The sequence below is a fragment of the Condylura cristata genome, unplaced genomic scaffold (genome assembly GCF_000260355.1).
Source record: "Condylura cristata isolate star-nosed mole 26May11 unplaced genomic scaffold, ConCri1.0 scaffold00004, whole genome shotgun sequence".
Taxonomy (NCBI): Eukaryota; Metazoa; Chordata; class Mammalia; order Eulipotyphla; family Talpidae; genus Condylura; species Condylura cristata.
The window spans coordinates 26,362,260-26,373,998 of NW_004567105.1; the positions used below are offsets into that span (position 1 = coordinate 26,362,260).

Here is an 11,739-nt window from a genome sequence, read left to right on the forward strand (position 1 = left end):
AAGATTTAGTTACTTATACATACAGAAGTAGGGTACAAGCCAGAGGTGCACAGGCAGTGACAAGATTCACCTGAAAGAGAATGGGGAGCAGAACAGGCAGATCAATGAAGTACACTGCTGGGGGGAGCAGCGGGCAAGTCAGGAGAGGTCTGCAGCGCCATGTGGATCACCTCTGGGCCAGAGATGGAACTCACACTGAAGCGGCTGCAGCTAGCTTGCAGTGCTGCATCCTAACCCGCTGTGCCAGCAAAGAGGGCCAAAGTACATATATTTTAAGACATAAACACTGTGCTCTGCACGTGGCATAAACTTTTATTCTCAGTCATGTAATCTCTGTTCTCACATATGAACAATCTTTTAAGACTCAGGACTGCTAATAAATAACCCTTAAGACTTCAACCCTATTCTTACTGGAAATTCTTTTGATCCTTTCCCTTTGAAAACATTGTACATTTGAAAACTGACTGCATATATATCTAACTCTTACTTTCCCTAACTCTGCTATATTAAGAAACATAAAAGACTTCACTATTAGGGAAAATCTTAAATGGTGGGAGGCGGTGGGGGAGAACATCATTACATTCAACTGAAAGACAAATGTGATGAATTGCTATTATTCAAGGTAGGAACAAAGAATAGTGAGAAGACAAAGTGAGAGAAACAAGAATACTAAGATTCAGTAGATAAGAGTTCATGCAGTAGAAAAAGTCTTCTGTTCTAAGTAATGGTAAAAGATGAGAATCCTTTAAAAAGCAGAAGGTAGGAGTGACCTTTTATAACAGGAGGATAGAGTGAACATTATGACCTTATACAAGTACCTAGAATACACCAATACAAGCCCTTATTCCTTATTCCTTCCCTCTGGGAGAAATTTCTATTGTAAGTGAGTTACATTTCAGTCATTTACCAACTGGCACACTATTAATAACATTGATGTGCAAATTATTTTCAAAATCTCACATTAATTCAAAAATATGGTATTTTCAGATATTCTGTTTCACAAAATAATTTTCACTTGTCCATGTCATTTTTAATCTTGTGTCTTCTAGCCCAACAAGCATCTTAGATGCTTGGATCCTCCCATTTAAATCCAGTATTTGTGTATATAGCTGTCCTCATGCTTCAGAACCATAACTCCCTCCTCTCCTTTGATTTTTCTTATGATATCTACTCATACCACTGCACCACTTATGATAATCAGACAAATGGACCATTTCCTCCCAGCATTTATTGAGCAAACATAATTGCTGCCTCATTCATGTCATGAAAGTTAATAGCCAAATCATAATTAATTGTCATAAATGTTTTCAGTGACCCACAAAAGGCAAGATAAAATGAAATGCACTTACAAACCCCCTAAGGATTGCAGTCTGAAATATCTTGCAAATTTGTGTCTAAATGAGGTCTAGAGGATAAGGGTTTGGCAGGGAATTGCCACTGAAAAGGCCAAAAGTAAATGTTTACAAAAAAAATCAACTATTAAATAACCTACAAAAGTTAGCTGAAAATATGCCTATATTAATTTTATCACAAATATTGTGTCTACTCACACTCCAAATCTCAAAGTCAACCATACTGCTGAAGAGAGCTTCCTAAGTATCCACCACAATGAGGACCTACACACATTTCTGGAATGGTACATTCCACAAACTGCTTAGAGTTCTGAGCACTGGTGCAAATTGCTGGCTCATTGCTTGTGAGGTCTTCTCTGTGAGTTAGGGTGAAGAGTAATAGGCTGGGGTTTCTACTTCTGCATTTTGACTTGGCAGCCAAAGGACCATTCAATCTGTGTGGTCCTACTAGTATTTTTTATGCTTTAAATATATACAGTATAATTAACACTGCCAGCACTATCATCTTTTAATAGGAAACCAAATTACATTTGAATGAACCTCATTCACAGAGGACTTAATCCTCTACACCACTTGGATGTTAGTACTTAGGGCTTAGTTGTCTGATTTTTTTCAAGAAATAGAACTGGTTTTGTACATGACCCCGACAGTGATTTAAAATGGGAAATTGTAAATTCACTTGGTTAAGCCATTAACTTTGGTGGAAAAAAATCACAAAATATGACTGAGTATTAGTTTTATAGTGTCCTTTAAAATAGTCTCCTATATAGTTATCAAACAGAGCACAGTCTGTCTAACTAAGATATCAAGAGTAAGGAGCTGAATTCAAGGAATCCTGCCTAGAAAGTAACTTGGGAGAGGCCATTTTGAGTCAGAAACAGAATCTAGTCAAGCACATGGCAGAAATCCTGAAATTTCCGTGTGCTATGGGCTTGGCTATATTCACCAATTTAACATGCCTCATTATTTAGGGAATTGCATTAGAATGCTTCATTATCCTGATATAATTATTCATAGCAGAGAAATTTGAATAAAATCTTCCTTTTACTTTCTCACTTGCATTTTTAAATACTGGCATCAGTGGGGGAAGAAAGCCATAAGACGACTAATACATTCATACAATAAGCAGATGCTCAGTTTAAACATCCTGGCATACATCAACTCCTACTGAGGGGTACCCTCTGACAGTAATGCTCAAGTTATTTATGCACAAAAAGGCATGTGTTATATATACACCCATCACAGCATGCTATAATTTAACAGAACAACCCACAAATCCTGTAGGGAATTGCACTCTTGTTCCTATCTTTTAAAATACTTACACAAGAGGTGTCCTTAGAACAAGACAAATGCTACCATTTTAAAGGCAAAAGATGAATATTTGCTTCTACCACTGTAGAAGATCAAAAAGAGGAAGAGATTCATAAGGATTAAGACTTTTTCTCTCATCTTTGTATTGCAAACAGGCCTTTTATGAAAAGCAGTTCATCACAGAAATCACACAATGGTGAAGAAGTAACTCTTCAGTGTCTGGGAACCTGGTGTATTCAGGTTTAGAAATCACTTGTTCTGCAAGTGTGGAAACATTACTCTGAGCCAAACTGACATGAGGAATTAAGCAATATTTGCCTCTTGTGTCTCTCTAAGTTTTCTTCTTCAAAACCTCTTCTAAGAATACATAAAACATAAGAAGGGAGTCTACATGGAGAATAAAAACAAGTCTATTTAGCATTGGTTGTATGAATCAGCAACAAAGAGATCACTGGTCAGGCTTAACTATTTCAAAATCAAGAGTACTTCCTCTATGAAATCCTTGGTGGAACCACACTGACATAAAATATGAAGTTGTCAATATTTCAATATGCATGTATTGCTAAATAGACTATAGGAACTTAATAGACATTTGGAGAGCACTGAATCTACATAGAACAATAAGATGTATGCAGTTTAGCTACTGAATAGCCAGGTGGCAAAGTTGACACAAAGTTTAATTTTAAAATTGGGGAATGACGTCAGGCATCTTCCTAATCTTGGTAATCAAAGATTATGTCAGAAGTTACCTGTGACACTCATGTCATCAAAAAGGCCTACTTTGTAAAGTATGAAACAGTTCCTAATCCTCTATATTGTAGTCTAAAACATTGTAATATACATACACAGGAGCATTTTTTGTCATACATTGAAAAAAATGAGTATATCTGTCAGGAAAAGATGGCCTCTGTTTCTGCAACTATTACTAGAAAGCATGGTACTTGTGCTGAGGGAAAAACAAGGGTCATCCGCTGGGGTAACACTAAGGCAAAAAAATACTTCACTGCATAGAAAGTTGACCACAAAGCCTCTCAGTTCTCATACCATAGCTGTGGTGTGGTCACCTCCAGGAAAACTGAATAAACAGGCTCCACTAGTGACTAAGTAAAAAGCATGTTTGGAGTTTTACAATATTAACATAACTATGGATTTCTAGAATGTACTGGTCACCAGGTCAGTAACACCTGGGACACATAACTGCTCTTTAACTTTCTCCATATAGACTTTACAACTGACGCCCATAGCTCAGCTTTACAAAGAAAATTATGTCAGAAATAAGGAATGAAATTCTTTTCAAATAACTATACTTTTTAAAAACCGGTCAGAGAATCAATGGAAGTATTTGGCAAACACAAGTGTGCAGCTTCTTAAAATTCCACCCTCATTTTTAGGAGCAACTTACCTAGCAGGTCAGTATAAAGAGCCTGTTCCAGATCGCCCAGCATGGTAAGGATCACATCCTCATCGAGGTGAGCTGTGCCTTCCCGCAGGCAGCTTTCTCCCTCCTCCTCTGCCCAGCTCCTGCTGATGCTGCTTGGCCTGGAGGACACATTTTCATCCTCGGACCTGCTGTCTTCATCACTCTCACCCTCTATGTCTTTTCTGGAAGACCAGGCCTCCAAGCCCTCCAAGTTCCCACCGCTAGCCTGGCTGGCAGGCAGATGGCTCCAGGCCTCAGAGCCAGTGGAGTGGCACAGAGACTGCACAGACCTCGAGAGGAATCTGGACAGAGAACGCCTCTCTGCATAGCTGCATTCCCTCTGGCTGGCCTTTGCGGCATTTCCAAACCAGTTGGAAATGCGCACAGTGGGTCTCCTCTCCCCCTCACTGGTGAGGGAGAGATTGGTTAGAGATTTTTGTTTCTGGAGGCAAGCTCCCTTTCTCCTGACTTCTTTGCTCCGAAACACAGAGAGTTCAGCCGGCCGCTGCATATCTCTTCTAGTGGTCTCTTCTTTTCAATTGGACTTCATATTTATTTATTTATTTTTTTTTAACGTAGAGATGGCAAATGGCCCTTTTGGTTTTAATTAACACATGCACTTCAATAACAGCCCAGGCAAGCTCAAACATTCACATAAGGTTCTAGAGCTAGAGTACATTTAATTAACTGCCCACAGTTTTGCTTGCCACCTCATTTCACTAATCAGCAGTACTTACAAACATTTTGCTTGAATACAACTGAAGCAGAAAAGAGTTCACCAAAGACACTGCTCCAGCTGAAAAGTAGCACAGGAAACCAACTACGTTTTCCTGCCTTCATCCAATCGCATGTCTCAGCAGGACGATGGGTGCACATTTCCCTCTATTGCTTCTCTGTTCCCAAATGCAAGAGAGTGAAGCACCCGCGATGTCTCTTCTTCTTCTTCTTCTCTTTTTTTTTTCCCTTGCCTCTCAGCCTCTCAGCCTCTCAGCAACGCTCCTTCCCTGATCAAGGTCTTCAGTCCTTAACTCTGGATGAGCTGACACAGGGCTGCGTGTACAGGCTCCACCGCAGAGCCCCAAAAGAGCAGAAATTAAGCACTGAGCCCAGCCCTGCACGAGCCTCTCCCGCTTTAGTATTCCACCTGCATTCTCAGATCTATGGCTCTTCCTTGCTGCTGCAGTAGATGCTGTTGGCTGCCATGGCAGCAAACATCTTGCTAAATTAAAACAGAGGCACGGAAGCGGCTGTCCAGCCTAGAATGCCACAGGTTTCAAAGCCACGCCTGAAGGAGATGCTACACCATTAACCCTATATGCATTGAAATCACTGTGAGCTGCCCGGCGTCAGTCACACACAAACACACACACACTCTCCACACTCCCTGACACAGAATGACAGACTAATTCTCTGTAGCTGCAGGCAGCTGAAGCAGGCAGATCTGCCTCCTGAATGTTAGGATTTATGCTGTAAAAGCACAAATCAAATTCAAGAGTGTAAAGGACTTAAAAAACGGAGCATGACACTCACCACACGCTCACAGATAATGCTTTAAAGGAAAAGACATCACCCCATGATTTAAAGAACAAATTCAAGGGTGATGTTGTTCAGCACAATCCTAATATGACCATACTAGTCAGGATTATTTCTCCCAAAAAGAGCAAAAATATAGCTCAAAATGTTTTTCTCTCAATATGATCATTTAGTGCATTTAATTACAAGTTGATGGCAGTATGCAGAATATAATGATATTACAATAAACATAAAATATTACTGAACATGGGAGTGGACATTTCCCCAGTTTATTCCATAAAATGATAGCAGGGTAATTAGCTATATTTTTAATATTTTGATAAAAAGCAGAAAACCTACATGATAAATTCCTTGCTTATATCTGGTAAACTGTACATATCATTTAGTATACTATTCAAACATCCTAAAATTTTGATTTTAGGGAAACTTTTTATACTCTTCAGGTATAGAAAAGACTGTGTATACCAATGAAAACTATGAAGATTATCAGAGAAAATTTCTTGAGATTTTCTGCCTATACATATATTTTACTAAAAGAGATAATTAAAGAAATATGTATAAACATCTCACTATGTATTTTAAATTAACATATAAATCTTTATTATTTTTGAACTAATGTGATCAAATTAATTCTGATGTTTCACCTTATATTGTTAACCTCAGCTATTGCATCACCCAACATCATAATTGGATAAACTAACATTAAAAAATACAGGCCCTGCAACTTTTCATAAGATAAAAAACTGCTTTTCAATGTTAATTGAAAGCCCAACCTCAAGGTAGATCATACCTAAATTCACTGTACTGATTCACAAAAGCGAATTAGATAAATTACTAACAAATTATTTGTCCTAAAAATTTACAAATTAAAACAACCAAATAAACCTGTACAAACTGGTTCTTAATTATTTTCTCTTTAAAAATAAACCATGCAGCCCTCCCTGTGGCGCAGCGGGTTAAAGCACAGCACTAAAGAAGCTAAAGCCACTTCAGCATGAGCGATCCCCGCCCCAGAGGTGACCCACATGGTGCGACAGACTTCTCCTTTCTGCTCGCTGCTCCCCTCAGCAGTGTACTTCATTAGTAGGCCTATCTTGCCCCCCACTCTGCCTCTGGTGAATCCTCTCACCATCCTTGTACCTCTGGCCTGTACCTCAGTTGTATGCATAAATAAGTAAATCTTTTAAAAAATAAATAAACCATGCTTATATAAAATGTGCTTAATAGACTTAGGGTTTAAATGCCAAATCATAGAGACTGATAATTATCCTTCTAAAAACATCACTTTATAAAGTATCATTTTAAAATCAAAATGCCATGCCCCTGTGGATTTCTAAACAGTATAGTTTTCCCCTTCATTTTGAGTTTCTATGAACTAATATATTGTCAAATTTTAAGACCATAGTAAATTTGAAGCTATAAAACTTAAATCTGCCATGTACCACATTATTATATTGGAACATACTCTAAAGTTGCAGATTTTCAGAAAAGGGAATGCTTATGTTTCAGATGTGGAAAGAGATAACCTTAATATTAACTTTAAGTATCAGTAAGCCAAAGCAATGATTACGTCTTGTGCTCTGTCTCAGTTACCTTAGGCCAAAAGTTCTAAAATTTTAATGTTCATGACCTCCTGGATGGCTTATTAAAATATATCTTGCTGGGCCGCAGACCCACACATACTCATTCAGTGGTTCTGAAAAGGTCTTGGATTTTCCTTTCTCACATATTCCAGCACCATATAGATATTGCTGGCTCTGGAACCCCACTTTGTTTTCAACTGGAGGTCAGTTTCCACTAAATCCATCCAAGGGGACATTCAGCAATGTCAGAGACATTTTAGCAATGCCGTGCCTATAATGTGTGATGCCTCTGAAATGTAAGGAGTAAAAGCCAATGATGCTTCCTGTATCCCCCAAGGAGAGGACAACCTCCCTACAATAAAGAATCATGCAGTGTCAATAGTTTAATGGCTTAGACTCATTTATGGTGCATTAAAATTTAAAAATTCCAGAGGCTTACAAAAAGAAAGTTGCACTTGCTCACATTAATGTCACTCAATAATAGCCACAGTCTTGATCTATCAAGAGGTACCCTTCATAATAAAACTCAGCCTTACACATGTTGATCTCATGACAGAGGGGCCAGAAAGATCTAAACAATGGCTTTTAAATCTTCTGTTCAGGAATTACCCATGTCATATGTCATATTTCAACTCACATATCCTTGGTCAAGTCAAATCTATGACCCAGTCTGATTTACTGGGGCAGGAAATATAATTGTCCAGCAGGGTAAACTCAGGAAATGGGGACTTAATTTCATGAAGCCAAAAAGGGGGGAATCATAGAAAGAGCCTATAAATATGTTGAAGAAATAACCCTAACAGAGCAGTGATCCAAAGGGTATTTTTGCTGTTGTCATAGTTGTTTGAAGATAATGTTGTCAACTTGTAGTTAGAGTAGTTTTTTTCCCCTGGAACTACATCAGTCTGTAAGTTTGTCTTGAACAACAGGGGGGACCCACTTACTGTTTTCTAGAGACAGCTATCACTGCTTGCTGCAGTGTGCAAGTTCAGTTCATACATGTAATATTTATACTTACTTGTTTTCATATATATTAATGTGTGTTACACAAGGTAGAAGAGGAAATCTTGATGCAGAGGAGACAAAAACAACCAGTCAATTATAAATATATGAATTAATCTCATTTTGTTGAGACCTAATGTAAAGTTTAGCTGCTATAACATTTTGAGAGGATTGCTTATTAGCTTGTTAGTAAATATAATTATAAAGTGATTATTTAAGTAAAAGATATAAACTGACCTAAATTACCTGAATTTGATCCTAATATTTATCAAGATTCAGAAAAAAGATAATTTAACTGATTATTTACAAAAGTTAAATACTAGATATATTCCATTCCATTTGTTAATTTTGTATTTGCAATCATTTGCAAACCCCTTGTTTTAATATAAGTTTTCACTTCTAAAATGATTTTTCTGAATCCACTCAGTTATTTTAGTATTTATAAAACAAATGACATGCCAGCTTTACTAATAATGTGTCAGTTTGTCATCTATCAACTTTGTTCAATTGACTATAACTGCTACCTAAATGTTATAAAGTATGTAAAATAAATGTTATAATCTTATGCAACAAATAAGCAAATGGGAACCTACATGGAAAACATATCTATAAGCTTTCTTAAATGATTCCACTGGAATGAAAAACAAAGCTGACTTTACATTTGGCAGAATCTTTGGCACCTGATGAAAGGAATGGTCTCTGAGGCCAAATTCTTTGTCAGTGAATGTGACAATAAAACCCAGTAAAAAGCAGTAAAATCTGAACCATCAATCCAGTCAGAGTTGTAAGATCAAGATCATGGCATAGATCTTAATGGATAGGCTAGAAACGAGAAGCTCACTCATTGTCACAAATTAATAGATTTTAGTATGTAATAATCAGTGGCATCACGATCATAAGATCCATATCTCACTTTTCTTAAAACAATGCAAGTAGGAAACTCGAAGGATACACATAAAAACCTTTGAGGTCTGGAGTTTTATTGTCACTCATAACAGTCATACCATAATTTAACTATGTTTTTCATTTAAGTGTAAAGACAAATTTTGTAACTTTCAGTGAGTTACTATGTCTATGAAACTGCAAACAACCTCTTGATAATTTACTGAACAATTCTGTTTCACAATGTGAACTACTGAAGTTTCACTTAAGGATATCATAAATCTTTATATGCCACACATCTCTCGGGTTATGCTTTAGGGATGCTTTCCATGTTAGTTTCAGCATGAACAGGGATTTTCCCTGGTAACAACAGAAAAGTGGAGGGAGGACATGAATGATAGTATAAGATATGGCAAGTCCCAGGCTCAGACATTTTTTTACAATTGCTTTGCACTCGTTTTCTCCAACTTCAGTTTCTATTTTTTCTCTGTATTTCACAGAGAAATGTATTTCTGTATTTCTGTATTTCACATGGAAACGAAGAACAGAGCAACTTCATATTTTCTTTTGATTAGTTTCAGATGTAGTGTGCAGAGTTTTGTGAGAGACAGTAAAAGGTATTGGGGTCAGGGCCTCCCTGGTGGTGTAAAGGTTGGGTCCTTGCACTATCACCACTAATGCCTAAGTTCGATCCCTAACCAGGGAGACCTACATGGCAGACAGACCTCTCCTGTCTCACCCACTGCTCCCCTTAGCAGTGGATTTCAGTAAAATTTGCCTTTTCTGGCCCTCCCTAGTGGTGCAGTGGGTTAAAGCACAGCACTGCCTGTGGCTAAAGCAACTTCTGCATGAGTTCGATCCCCGCCTGCCCCGGAGGAGATCCACATGGCGTGGCAGACCTCTCCTGACCCGCCCGCTACTCCCTTCAGCAGTGTACTTCCTCAATCTGCCAGTTCTGCTCCCCACTCTGTTCCTGGTGAATTCTGTCACCCTCCGCATCTCTGGCCTGTACCCTAGTTCTGTATGAATAAATAAATAAATCTTTAAAAAAAAATTTGCCTTTTCTACTCCCCACTCTCCTGTATATCCTCTCAACCCCCAGATATCTGGCCTGTACCGCAGCTCTTCTACACAAAAATAAATGCATCTTTTAAAGAAAACTGGTATTGAGATCAACAGTTTGGAAATCCTATTAGAACTCTTGGTAGAGTCAGGAAATGAAAGTAAAGTACTGAAAAGATAGGAGGTTATAATCCACAAGAATGAGATGCATTAAATTTGAAGTAACAGAGCAGCTGCAGATTTTGATGATGTAAATCTAGGGTATGACCATGAGAATAAGCACCTCAGGAAGGTTTTTATCTTAGAAGATAAGATCAGTGGGAGAAAGACCAGAATATGTTAGTCACTTTCTCATCACTGCCCACTGGTATTTTTCTCATACAGATGTTTCAGTTATAGTACTCAATTTATAATTTACTAACAATAAATGAGAATCATCTTTCTTCTACCAAATCTCAAGTTTGCACTGAGAGAAATTCTTTCTTCTCCACTACTGGTTATTTTAGAACAAATGATGTGAATGACACAGTCAGATAAACATCATTTCAGCATTTATTTGCTATTATCTTTTATTATGTCACTATTTAAATCAAGGGTTTCGATCTATAAACCTATATAGTAAATACTGTACATCCTAATAACTCTTTAAAATTAATGATTACATTAAAGCCTACCTAGTGTTTCATTTTCAAGTGTTCTTGAAAATATAAGAACATTAAATGGAAACATTAACTGGAAATATTTAAAAATGATCGAATGGTGGAACAGGAAAAAAATGAGAAAAATCAAATGTGGGCTATTAATTTAGAGATAGCCACTGATATATTAATTTCAGGAAAACAATTTTCCATTGTTAAATTCATATAGAATTATAACTTAAATATTGTAAATTAACTTTCTCCTACATATAATTTTCTCCTACAAATCTAATATTGATTCCATAGGTATAGTTTACTAATTAAAGTATTCATGAATAAATAGGTATATACATGCCCATGCCACAATACAATACATTTAAAAGATATATTATTACAACATATGATTGCAGGCTAATATACAGAATCAATCTGACTATGGGCATACCAGGAATTAAGGAAAAGTCAATACTTCCCGCAATATTTTAAAAAAATCTACAAATATCATCTCCATAATTATAACTTAATAATAACATTTATTTTACTATCCTGCACTGGCATTTTGTTGTAATATCCACATGAAACTTCTGATGCCTAATAAAAGCACTGATGTTAATTCCAAAAAGGAATACTTGGGATATTGTTCTATCATTATGAATGTCCACTAGTGCTTGTCAAAATATATTCCAAGTTTGTTGAAATAGAAATATTTTAATCCCTAAATTTGTAATATTGTAACTTCAGATCAATAACTTTGAGTTCTTAGAGTACTAAAGTAATTCATAAAATCATACAGTCCTTTTAGCTTTTTTCTTTGGTATGTACCTAGGCTGAGTCAGAGATTTATTGAAATAACAGCCACTCCTCTACTCCTATACATTCTTATACACAGAAACAGATAAAACGTTCTTAAATTCACTCTCACTTTCTGAACAATTATTTTACTAGAGGATTACTTA

At 36.9% G+C, this 11,739-nt stretch overlaps 1 protein-coding gene across 2 annotated transcripts in view; it reads right to left on the bottom strand.

Annotated features, from left to right (window-relative positions):
- The window catches only part of NAV3 (neuron navigator 3), a 263,498-nt gene that overhangs the window by 125,578 nt on the left and 126,181 nt on the right, over window positions 1-11,739 (bottom strand). The gene's annotated exons all lie outside the window — the stretch shown is intronic.